Below are 11,822 nucleotides of genomic sequence, written 5' to 3'. Positions count from 1 at the left end.
CTAGTGTGAGAGTGCAACATGCAAAATATAAACTCATGTCTTATGGCTTCCAGACAATATGCTAAAATGTTTCAGGTTTTTAACCGGTATTGTTTAATCTGGATGGTTTTCTTAAGAGTTACTTAAATTTTTTTCGCATTTTACACGAGTAAACACAACATGTAAATTGAAAATGGTTTTCAATTTGTATCAATATAATCGTGCACATTTTTTTGGTGTCTTCAAGTCACAGTTATGGTTTGTTTGAACTTGTTGAGAGTGTTAGTGCACCCATGAGATTGTATTTGATATGTTGTTTTTTATTGTCCAATGCAAAAATGATGCAAGATCAAAAGAAAATTATTATACGTGCCATTAAAATAGAATGTATTTTGGCAATATCATCATGTGCAAATGGTCGCATACAGTAGATTAGTGAAAGTGACGTCTTCATTAAAGACCTCACTAGTGCTATATGGGAGAACACAGAGCACAGGTTGCGAGGTGAAGGCCAGTATGAGTTGTTGATTCCTATAAGGATCCGAGAATTCGACCCCCACCACAAGGTCACGACAGTGTTGGGCAATATAAAAGTCTGATGCAGAGACTTAAAAAAAGATATCCCTCCCACCTGCGATATGGAAAAAATAGAGTTGTGGGACAAATTATGGGAGTAACAGAAGGTCAAGATGAAGTGGTGAAATCTCAAGACCAAGCTTTCTTACCCAAGAGCTTGAAGATGGCCCAAGATGCGCAAGCAGCTGTGGGTGTTTGATCAGATGCCAACGACACTGGCACAATCATGTGCACGACATTGAATGCCAAGTGTGCTCATTTGATTGGCATTCCCCACGAGGCCCTGGTGGAAGGTGCAAGGGTTAGATCAGGCTCTTTTGGTGTATGCACATTATACATCTCTTTCTTTCTAGAGCACATTACATATGTAGGAAAATGCTACAAGGGAGCGAAGCAAGCCCACCAAGACACCCCTAGCACAATTAGAAATCTATTTGGTAACAAAGATGCAGGTTCTGAGCATAATAATTGAGATTGACGAATTATGTATAATCGCTACTATAAAGCATTGTAAATGATCAAAACACATTGAATACAAGCTCTTTAATAATGTTTTTGACACAATCTTCATTCTAATCTCAAGCTATATTGAATCTGTGAAGTTGTTATCTTGTTGTGAGTCAGAGTATTGTGGGTCTTCTTGTAATTCAACTTCCACTTATATTATCAAATTCTCTTCTATTTTGTCTATAGTGCATTGAGATACATTGACATTGAACTCTTCTTCGTCTTTGTTTTGACAATCATACACCTAGACTGGCATTTCCTCGTAGCCATCACTTTTGAGTGATGCAATATCTTTTGTTGCAAAACATATACACTAACTTTTTTGCTCTATCTGCTAATAATCTGTTGTGAATAGTGCTATGAATATACTTGTACATACTCCATTTTCTCTCCAAACTTGAGTTTGTACACATTGCATTAGTACTTTTATTGCAAGTGAATGTAAGGTCGAGTAATGCTCTCCACCATTCATCATCCACCACTTCCATGCAGGTTGTTGTTTTGTCATTGAATGTACAAAAATGATCATTTGCAAAAGGACCTTCTTTTAGTCTAAATGCACTCATTTCTTTGATACAATCATTTCGGTCATGAACAATGGAGTAGAATGTGTTGACCACGTGATAAAAATTGTTGACCACCTCTGTATTGGACATTAGATCTAAATTCCAATACTCTGATCGAGTATGTAAGCCACACTATGGAGTGTACTATGAGCGCTCTTTCATCTTGCATGAAAATACTTGGCCAAAGTTCTTCATTGTTTGACAGAGAATGGTAGTCGGCACTCCTTCTCTACTACAGACTCTTTTAGCTCCTCAAGATTTTCAGTACTGTGTTGGACTGACCACCATGTCATCCACACTTTGCCCATATTTGGCACCTTATGATCAAGGTTGCAAATCGCAAACATAACGGGCATCACTACATGGTATGCATCTATTACACTCCTCCACCAAGCAGCCTTGTTTATGGACCCACATAGACATGTCATTTTCATAGAAGACTCAACAATAGTTGCATTTGTAGTGGAACTAGCATTTGCAGTGGAACAAGCCTCTTTCTTCTTAGCCTCTTTCGCCTTCAACTTAGGATACTGCTTGATCGAGTGATCATTAGCTTTACAATAATGTCAATGCATCTTCTTTTTACTATTATCACTAGAATTCTGAGAAGAATTGCTGCTAGCAGAAGCATTGGAAACATGTGATTTACAACTTGAAAGAGAACCATGAGAAGTGGCTACATTGTTGTTATCACCTTTTCTTTGAGCAGCTATAAAGGCTTGTTCAACTGCATGTTGTCTAGTCCTATTTTTTTTGTTTTGAAGATTTTGTTGAATGAATGTGGGGAGTAATAGTGCACTTCATAGAAAACACAATCAATGCATGAGCATGCACATAGTTTACGTCCCAATGAGCTTGCTCAGTTGTAGGAAAAACAGCTCTAACAACGACTAGACCTGTTACATCCTCAACATCGCATGTATCCTCACAATCAAGATGTACATCAATGCCCTACACAATGTTCCAAATGCCCTTTGACACAAGAACATGTTGCATCATATAATCCCACATAGGGTAATTATCCCCATGCAATCTATCCTCAATAGCAAACATCTTGAACACATCTGTGTTGTTGTCAGCCATGGTAAATACTGCACGTGATGTGAAAACTCCCCAAAAAGAGGAGAAATAAAGCAGGATCAACACGTGCTATATAGCACAAACCGTAGAAGACTATAAGGGACCTGTTATGCTGAAAATAGCACTGATAAAATTTTTGCACAAAATAACAATATAGCCTATGTAGTATTGCCTATAGTGGAAACGGAGACCAAAATGAGCCCGAATAAACAATCTGAGTCGATTAAGCTTTTTGAGCTCTTCCAAAATATTTGTTGACTTATGAATGCCCACCAAAGCTCACAAACATCTGAGAAAGTGAGCAGGTGTGTGTTGGAGCTACTATGTCTAAGCTCGGGAGGATGCAACCTGCCCTGATACAACCTTTTGGAATTAGGGTTGCAAGAAAACACGCACACCTTGGAAAAGATGAAGGAATATCAAGGCACACAATAGAGATTGTATTACTTATTGTGCAATGGAAATATAAGATAGCCCTAGAGTGATGGGCGTATATACAATGCACGAGGGGAAAAAGCCTCATAGCGAGGGAAAAAATGCCCCTGACGGTCCTAATTGTTTTCACACACATCACTACCACATGTATATGGTAACACATACGAGTTTTGCCTTTTACCTATCACAAATATTAACTTCTTAATTTCTTGTATAATCTTTGAGAAGTTAGCCACGGAGAGGTTGCTATCAAAGACACAACAGTTCCTAGTTTTCCATACATTGCTGAAGAAACAACTTGAGTACAAATTAGAAGTGTAGGACTTCAAAACTATTTCCCCCCAAGGCACAGATCCTTCTTGAAAAACCCTATCCTCCATGTTCTTTGTTTCCATTTGCACACCTCCCCTACCAAGCCTCTAATTGTCGAACATTCCATGAAGAGGCGGGCTAGGTCTTTGCTAGCCAATCTGTACCCTGAGACCTGATACCACGTGTGTGAATCTTGACACCCGTCGGCAAAGCCCCCCACAACATCTTCCACTAAAATATCTTCATAAAATGAGGCCACTGTGGATTGAGATGTTCTTCGTGTGACCTTGATCCATCGAGATTCCAACCATTGTTTCTTTTGTTGTTTGTTCAAAGGGGCGAACCAATCAGCCTCATGTATCAATGCTTGTTAAATGCCCTTGGTATGAGGTTTAGAAAATTGGCTACTCATGAGCCATTTCCAAGCTTTCCACTCAAAAGTGGATTCCCAAATCGGCATCAAAATGTTGTCCAGACCTTCAACAACTCTATTGACAAGTAGCTTCTCAATGCCATTGAGTTGAAACTGGGTAGCCAACAAGTCAGAGGATTTCCAACACTTGTTGTTGTCTCCATCCCAGAAGTGGCTCAACTACAGGAGTCCTTTATTGTTTGTCCTTCTTGCAATTTCTCTCCACTATGGGTTCAAAATTACACCAGAAACTTTAGACAGCCAAAGGGGACCAGTGTGTGATGGAGTTTTGGAAGTATTTGGTTACTTCACCCCATTCCAATATCCATGTTCTCTATTGCAGTTTTGCACCAGCTCACTCGTGATGCCACCCAACCTCAAGCTAGACCATCTTGGGGCTAATAGTTTGTCATGCACCTCGATCCCTTTCCAATGACCACCTTTAGAGTAAAGTTTTGCTTTGTCTATCATCTCCTTGGTCATGATAGCCCAAGCCTGGTCTTGTTTTATAATTAATACCATAAACTTGGCACACGGGTCCTGGACATGAACGAGAGGGTTGAGAATTCTGAGGCCTCCTTGAAGCATCAGTCGAGCGACAACTTTCCACTTTGCCCATTGCCATGGCAAGATGAGGCCGTAGTGTTATTCCTCCAAGGGTGATGGTATTTTTAAACTCTTATAGCCATTTCCATCAAAAGGGGTGATGGAATATTGATGATAATAAGGAGTCAAAATACCACTTTTAAAACTTTATCTATATCTCCTTTCAATGACCAAAAAAATCTTGTGAAAGAAATGCAAAACGAACTCTCCTTTTTTTTTTTTGTGTGGAGTACTCACAATAGTTAGTAGTAGATATATTTTGTAATTCTATTGTCATTCTATTTGTTAGGAGAGTATCTTTTCTACTAATCTTTAAGTATAACAAGAATAACAACTAAATAGGTTCTTAATAGGTTCTTTGACACTAGTAGTAGATATATTTTGTAATTCTTTTGTCATTCTATTTGTTAGGAGAGTATCTTTTCTACTAATCTTTAAGTATAACAAGAATAACAACTAATAGGTTCTTTGACACTTGTCAAATGTTTCCAACGCCAACAAATTTGATGTCTTGTTTATATGGATGCGGGTGAGAATTCTACCTTTACTCAAAGAAGTTTAGCTTTGCTACAACCCCGACCTTGGAGATGAAGACGCATTTCATCCTCGTAAATTGATGTAGTCCTGATGTATAAAATAATATGAATATTATTTTAATATGATCATATTGTACAAAAGTGAGTCAAATACAAACTTGTTTTTGTGCAAACCACCTTCTTAAGGTCTAAAGCCAATTGTTTCTTTTTTTCAAGTGTTGACAAGTCAGCTTTTTTATTCCACCAACATAGTGCATCAGGCAGGGCACCCATGACCATCCTTTGCCTTGAGATACCGCCAAGGGCGCTTAGTGAGGGTTGAACCCACCACCTTGGTGATGCAAGTCCAAACTAAGCTAGTCACTTTGGGTAAATTCTAATTGTATCTTGAACAAAATGTTCTTTTGTGTATAAGTAGTATCTTAAATAATAAAGCAACATATACACACACAATAATAGTAAGTGCAAGGTGCGGAACAACTCCATGGTCATAACCACCCAACTATGCCATATAAAGGCCCTTAGCCTATTGAATATAGGTCCCCTTTAGCACATGAGTGTCCTAACCATTAGCCGCATGTCTAACCTTGGGCGTGACATTACTTCCCCCTTAGAGAAGCATTTTTTTCCTTGAAAACAACAGTTTTGATAGTTTTGTAAGAACACTAATATTTTTCACAATGGCACCCCTCATGGGTCCATCTGTCTATTTTACCAATACACAGTTCAGTAGGAGGCTTGATGAAATAAATAAAAACATTTTGATTTTTCACATTGTTGTCCCTTTGCAACCGTTTTGAGTAAGCGGCCTATATCCAACATAGTGCGTAGACTCAATTTACTACTCACTTGAGTATTTTATCAGTTATCACAACTAAGAGGTGTCTAAATGAATAACCATGTTTTAAACTTTTTGAAGATACTCGAACATTACCTCTGCTCAATTTTTTATGAAAGTGACATGCTAACATAACTCATCAACAAAGATTAAGTTCTTGACTTGCTATCATTTCTCATCAGTAAAAAAATCCACCATAACTAGTGATCGAGGTTGAGAACCTAATTTAAACATGAAGGGACTAAACCTAATTGCAACATGCTTTGCCTCATGGTAAGCAAACTCCAGGTAGAGAGATAATCTTTTGCTTTTCACTAACGTACGCTCTTATTATATCCTCCAGCACGAGATTAACATTGTAAATTGCCTATTTGTCTCTGGATAACTTGCAATACTAATATTGAGTTGTTTTTCCCCAACCGTTTATAGATAGTCTTCCAAAAATTACTAGTAAACGTAGTGACAATGACTTCCACTATTTCTAAGTAATGTATGTAATCCATATATATTATAAAAAACCAACTTGGTTAACTTTTGAGATTGAATAGGGAACTGAATAAACTTTACAAACTTTAGTCAGCTTACCTACAAGTAACCAAACCAAGCCATGACCTTTGATGGTGATTGGTAGATCCGTGGTCGAGATACTGCATATAGAGTGTGAAATGCTTTATAAGCTATCAACTTCATGAATTTTCATGCCTATCCAAATATGCCTTTGTGAAACACCAAGGCGTCCCATAACACCTAGTGTGCACGCATTTAGCAAAAATTGATCCGAACCTACATTTTCATGACTATGAGTGCCAATGCTAATGGCCAATGTTATGCTCATAGCACACATGGATCAAGGGGTAAATAGCTTTATAAAAAAAACTAAATACTTTCAATTGTAGTCACTTGAAAGCCTTGCTAAATCGTTTGAACAATAATAGAATGTAAAAAATAAATCACAGCTAGGCACAAACAATGAAACATTTTTGTTAACAATACATAATCTTTCTATATTCATAAACAACCATCCATTGATGTTATTTAATAGTACTTGTCACCTTAATAAGTCTTACTAGGTCTTGGTCGACAATTTTTGGCCACTAAAATTGTTCTTGATACGACGTGCTTGAAATGGTTGAACAAACAAATTTGACCAACACCTAGGGACTCTATCACGACACATAATCAAGGAAACATGCACCAATGTCAGTTCCAGAGAGTCATATTCTCCACATGTGGGATATTTCTCATATGATGATGTCAAAAAAATTGACATCCATCAAGTACACGATGTACTTGTGTGTGGAGGTAATTGTAAACACTTAGTGACATGAGTGAGAGGGACCCTTATAAAGCTTGTAACACGCTGGCTAAACTAAACCTTGCTACACAGTGGCTAAACTAAACTCCATCAGTTTCTAAACTGTGTTGCACACCTTGTGACTATCATACATATGACAAAGGAAACCCTACCATGTAGGTCTAGAAGTGCAGGGTGTAGAAATATACCTGGTACATTACTGTCTCAAAATGCTTTGCTCCTACATGACCTTGTCATGTGTCTGAAGAGAAAAATGGATAAATTAAGCCTCCTGGCACATGCATCCCAATTGAAAAACTTAATCAAATCATATATAAAAATGAAGCTAAATCGGGGGTGGAAAAAGAAATTTAATATTTACATAATTACCTAAAATTTTATGTGATCACAAGGTCTTATTTACATATTTACATAATCACACTTAACATGATTAAAAAAAAGCCGATTAAGAGAAACCTAAAAATCCACAAAAAGCCCGCTGGGCAAAACAATTTTCCCTGTGGGCCCGCCGGGCAACAGTGTTTTTCCTACGGGCTCACCGAGAAAACCCAAATGCTCGATGGTCCCGAAACATAATATATATAGGGGCCCGATTGGACCAGTTGGGTGTTATTTCTTGAGCCACTGTGTGTGTGTGTGTGTGTGTGAGAGAGAGAGAGAGAGAGAGAGAGAGAGAGAGAGAGAGAGAGAGAGAGAGAGAGAGAGAGAGAGAGAGAGAGACAACTACCTTTGTAGGCACAACAAGAGGAGAGAGGGGGTTGTGTGGGAGCGTGCGTTGCATTGTAGTGCACGGCAATAGCGGAGTACCTAACCACACGACCTGGGTGTGTGTTGTACATCACGATGCATATGTCTTCTAATTGTTTTTTTTTTTGAAGTGCTAACGTGCAAAATAAAAACTCACGTCTTATGCTTTATCAAAATATTTTGAAATGTTTTGGGTTTTTAACCTGTTTTGTTGGATTTGGATGATTTTCTTAGGAGTTACTCATTTTTATTGCATTTTACACAATTAAACATAGCATGTTAAAGTAAAAATGATAATCAACCTGAATGAATATAATCTTGAACAATTTTTTGAAGTCTTTAAGTCAGGGTATGGTTTTTTTGAACTAGTGTGAGAGTGCAACATGCAAAATATAAACTCATGTCTTATGGCTTCCAGACAATATGCTAAAATGTTTCAGGTTTTTAACCGGTATTGTTTAATCTGGATGGTTTTCTTAAGAGTTACTTAAATTTTTTTCGCATTTTACACGAGTAAACACAACATGTAAATTGAAAATGGTTTTCAATTTGTATCAATATAATCGTGCACATTTTTTTGGTGTCTTCAAGTCACAGTTATGGTTTGTTTGAACTTGTTGAGAGTGTTAGTGCACCCATGAGATTGTATTTGATATGTTGTTTTTTATTGTCCAATGCAAAAATGATGCAAGATCAAAAGAAAATTATTATACGTGCCATTAAAATAGAATGTATTTTGGCAATATCATCATGTGCAAATGGTCGCATACAGTAGATTAGTGAAAGTGACGTCTTCATTAAAGACCTCACTAGTGCTATATGGGAGAACACAGAGCACAGGTTGCGAGGTGAAGGCCAGTATGAGTTGTTGATTCCTATAAGGATCCGAGAATTCAACCCCCACCACAAGGTCACGACAGTGTTGGGCAATATAAAAGTCTGATGCAGAGACTTAAAAAAAGATATCCCTCCCACCTGCGATATGGAAAAAATAGAGTTGTGGGACAAATTATGGGAGTAACAGAAGGTCAAGATGAAGTGGTGAAATCTCAAGACCAAGCTTTCTTACCCAAGAGCTTGAAGATGGCCCAAGATGCGCAAGCAGCTGTGGGTGTTTGATCAGATGCCAACGACACTGGCACAATCATGTGCACGACATTGAATGCCAAGTGTGCTCATTTGATTGGCATTCCCCACGAGGCCCTGGTGGAAGGTGCAAGGGTTAGATCAGGCTCTTTTGGTGTATGCACATTATACATCTCTTTCTTTCTAGAGCACATTACATATGTAGGAAAATGCTACAAGGGAGCGAGTGAGGCAAAATTTGATAGCTTTTAGACAGATCAAGGAATGCAAACACTTCACCTCTCCATTGTAAGATGCATTGGCTTTACCACAAAGGCTCCCTGGATCACAATCTTTCCATACTACAATGGGGGCACCTTGGGAGGGATGATGTGCCGCCTGCCATTTGCCCACGAAGCGTTCACATGCTACACGCATAGGCTACAACATGGCTAGAGGTCTCTGCCACCAGCAAATCATCACTTACCAGAGATAGAGACTGCATAAATCAAAGCAGTGATTGAGAAGATGCCAACAATCTTACATGCTTTAGTTGATAGCATTGCGGCTACTCACTCAACTAGTATAGTGCACAACAACCTGCACCCTTTGAACATATTACTCGCACAAATAAACCCCACGTTTACATCATTGATTGGGGCATGATGCTTAGAACGTGAGCCAAGCACGTATCAAATAATTATTTGCCTCTGAGCACTCAATCAGACTTTGCAATTTTGGAGGCCCAATCAACAGGGGAAGGAGAGATTGCAAAGCGATTGTGGATTTCTCTAGAAATATATAATCCACGGTGCATAGATGCATGCACAAAAGCAAGCGACATTTATGCATTAGGTTTTCTAATGGACATGTTGTTTGACTTTTGGAGTGCAGCTAGGAAAGTTTATTTCCTAGAAGAAGTATTTTACCACCCCAATCAAGATGCCATGAGGGCTATTCATATAAAAGTGGACTGTTGGATGAAGTTAAGAGAGCGAGAAGCTAGAAGAAACACATAAGATATTATGATCTTTTTCAAAGAGCATCTAAAGACAGACCCTGATCCTGTCGATCGCTTGTTGAACTTGCGTTGTCTTTTTACCCACTCTGAACATTTTGTACATCGTACTTTGTCTTGTTGTCTGGGTATTTTATTTACATTGAAGTCTAGTATGTGGGTTTGGGGTGGTTCACCTCATTAAGTCATTTGAAGTATGTTTGAATCTATATGTCTTTAGTCAATCGTCTTGTGGTTCAGTTGGATCAGTTGTGATTTTGTTTTTCGCATCAATTATAGAATATTTGATTGAACTAAGATATGACATGTTGTTGTATCTTTGAGACTACTGAATTGTGAGAATAAATTTTTGTCAAAGATATTGAATATTTTTATATTTGTCCATTTCAGTTCTAAGATACTATGGTTGATGAAGAACAAGCTTGTGGTACCCAAACCGTGCCAAATGATCAAGAGCAAGTGGCTTTTAATGCGTTTCAACGCATGAAATCTATAGCGCACCATATGCTGGTACAATAAGCAATGTGCACTGCTTGACGACTATCAAAATGGAAAAATCCAAACCATTTGTAATGGAAAGATATCAATAAAGAAGTGACTAAGGAGATGATTAAAACAATATGGCCATGTGAGGACACGGAGATAAAGAAAGGACGGTGGAAAGTATTGAAGTGTCTTCACAAAGAGATCAAAGATAACATTGAGAGGATCTACTTGGAAGTTTTTGGCCATCCATTACGCAATGCAGATTGTGTGTTATATTTTGCAAAAATGTTGTATGTAGCGACAACCAATAGAATTTTCGTCGAAGGAGACAACTGTAGCCACCCATGATATCAAGAAGAGTTGTGTCACATTCACTCGGGATGGGTTGGCATTGATAGTTGAAGGGGCCGACATACAATTAAAAAAGGAGAAAGCTATTTTAACAACACAATCATTAAAGAAAGATGCAAAAATAACACGGCTATTTGTAGCAACCCAAACACCCCAAGCATCCCATGTCTGAATGGAGAAAAGTATTCATCTCTTAAGCTAAGATGTTTAGGGTTTGACATAGCGAATGAATCCTCCACTTGTACAAGGGACACACATTAGTCACCTTGTCTTGCATCTAAATTTGATTCCCATGTCACAATCGGATACATATTCATACTCCAAGTGTCCACCTTGCTACAAGAATTTTGATGGATGGAGTGGATTCTATACATTGGCATGTGGTCATTATTATCACCTCGTGTGTTTAATTCATTTAATGAAAAATAGTAGCCGATGTGCAATCTATCACAAGATATTTCACAAGGAATATATTATATGTTTGGCATGGCAAATGAGTATAAATTCAAGCAAGCCCACCAAGACACCCCTAGCACAATTAGAAATCTATTTGGTAACAAAGATGCAGGTTCTGAGCATAATAATTGAGATTGACGAATTATGTATAATCGCTACTATAAAGCATTGTAAATGATCAAAACACATTGAATACAAGCTCTTTAATAATGTTTTTGACACAATCTTCATTCTAATCTCAAGCTATATTGAATCTGTGAAGTTGTTATCTTGTTGTGAGTCAGAGTATTGTGGGTCTTCTTGTAATTCAACTTCCACTTATATTATCAAATTCTCTTCTATTTTGTCTATAGTGCATTGAGATACATTGACATTGAACTCTTCTTCGTCTTTGTTTTGACAATCATACACCTAGACTGGCATTTCCTCGTAGCCATCACTTTTGAGTGATGCAATATCTTTTGTTGCAAAACATATACACTAACTTTTTTGCTCTATCTGCTAATAATCTGTTGTGAATAGTGCTATGAATATACT

This window comes from Adiantum capillus-veneris, chromosome 26 (assembly GCF_014529385.1).
Source record: "Adiantum capillus-veneris isolate H3 chromosome 26, ASM1452938v2, whole genome shotgun sequence".
Classification (NCBI taxonomy): Eukaryota; Viridiplantae; Streptophyta; class Polypodiopsida; order Polypodiales; family Pteridaceae; genus Adiantum; species Adiantum capillus-veneris.
The sequence above is the reverse complement of the archived record's forward strand: the minus strand, read 5'-3'. Positions refer to the sequence as shown.